This window comes from Gadus macrocephalus, chromosome 1, assembly GCF_031168955.1.
Source record: "Gadus macrocephalus chromosome 1, ASM3116895v1".
NCBI classification, from domain to species: domain Eukaryota; kingdom Metazoa; phylum Chordata; class Actinopteri; order Gadiformes; family Gadidae; genus Gadus; species Gadus macrocephalus.
Window position 1 is genome coordinate 10,214,900 of NC_082382.1, and position 2,187 is coordinate 10,217,086.

Consider the following 2,187-nt stretch of genomic DNA (forward strand, 5'->3'; position numbering starts at 1 on the left):
AGTTATAGAAAAAAAGACAGATGTTAGATATTGAAGGATGTTGATTTGAAATGGAACTATGGCATCCAATGACACTGTTTATCTCACCATTGGAAGACTGAGGTTGTTGTGTCTTTTCTGTCATTGCCATGGAGACAGGTACATGATTAATGTCAATAGCCTTTCAGTCAATATTAATGTTGCAAATATTTACTTGACCGACCTCGACGGTTATTTCTTTGGTTAATCTTGTCCTCTACGACACGTTGGAAGATTTCCGCTTCTTGCGTACTGGCAAAGCTGAGCCCCACTTGGCAATCCTGTGTTGCATTCGAATAAAACAGCAGCATGGGTGTGTGTGGGGGGGGGGGGGGGGGGGGGGGGGCATAGAGTGTTATGAATAAGTGAATCATCTGAATCATGTGCATTATGAAAACGCAAGAGTCAAGATAGGTCCTACATCAGCTGGGAATTTGTGGAAGTACGGCCGAGGACAGCTGTAAACAAACTGCGAGTAGAGCTCCTGCTCCCAGAACTGAACTCCAGCCTGAAACAATGACATCAGACAGGGTTATGCGTTCAGTAGTCGTCCCTGGAGCCAGTGATTAGGCCCTGGCCACACACAAGGGTGGACGAACCAGTCCCAGTCCCAGTAGCTACTGTGTTCCTCGGGCTGTGTTTACCTTCAGGTCGAACACGCGTATGAAGTAGGACCTCTGGGGGTTGTCCTTCACGAAGCGGACCACCCGGTGTGCTGCAGGGTCCACACCGACGGGCTGTGAGGCAGGGCATGAACAGCTGGACCACCGCGGTGGCCATAGCCTACACACACACGCACGCACACACACACACGCACACACACACACACACACACACACACACACACACGCACACACACACACACACAAACACACACATAAATACATACACATACACATGTAAATATACACTCGCAAAGGCATACACGTACAGATGCAAACATACCCTCAAACACACACACACACACACACACACACACACACACACACACACACACACACACGGAGGCAAGCATCTAACCACACACACAAACACACAAACATTGAAAATATGTGAAGTGACTATACTTCCGTGAGGAAGATTGGTGTTCACGTAATGCACGTATAAGTCACTCATATAGTCATGAAAGAAAGTAGGGATATAGAAACTACATTTTCAGGCCAGCCTGAACCAACTTGGCTTGGTTTCCTTCAACCAGCTGAAGACTGAACTCACTTCAACTAATTAGAAACTAAAGTGGGCACTTCACCTCTAACTCTGACACCAGAGGAGGAGGAAACTGCTCAACTGCAGCTTCCTCTTGCGGCTGCTTGCTATTCTCATCTATGACATCACACAGTTTGCAGCCTAGCGTGTCAATGCAATTCACATGAGGAACCCAAAAAGGCCCACGAGTAAGATCTAATGCGACCTTTGGTAGTTCATGTGAACAGAGCAAGGCCTCCAGGCCTGCAGCCACAAGCTGAATAACCTGTAATACTCAACATGCCTGCCCACCCACCCTTCCGTCCCTCAGTGACAACTTACAGTACACCTTCTTCCCAGGAGTTCCTCCATCTTCCCGTTCTCCTCCAGGGTCAGCAGGGAGCTGTGGGTGCCCTCCCTAGCGCTCCTGGATCCCCGGGTCATGATGGTGCTGTGGCGCAGGCTAGAGACCTTCCCTCCTCTCTCTCTGTCGCTCTCTACACCTCGGCCTCGCAGTAACTAAGAAGCTGATGCGAGCCAGGGAGTGTTTCTGTGTGTATGTGCACACGGCAGACAAGAACAGGAAATGGACGACCGCATTTTTCAACCCGTTTCTTTTCTCTCTCTCTAGCTCTCGCTCGCTCGGTCTCTCTCTCTCTCTCTCTCTCTCTCTCTCTCTGTGTCTCATGGGCTGAACCCAAATTAGCCTGATACTTCCACTTTTAAAGTGCTGCTCTGACAGTTCAACAGTTTCTGCTTTTTATGAGCAGGACTTGAACAATATCAATTGTTGTCTCTCAATATATATCTATTTACCTGTAACTATATCTATATCTATATGTTTACTTATATTCATTTATTTATATGCATACATGCATGTACTATATACATATATATACATACACATATATGTATAAATAGCCTTACTTTTCTGATGAATTTCCATGAAATGTGGTGACCCAAGAATTTGAAAACATTCCCAGA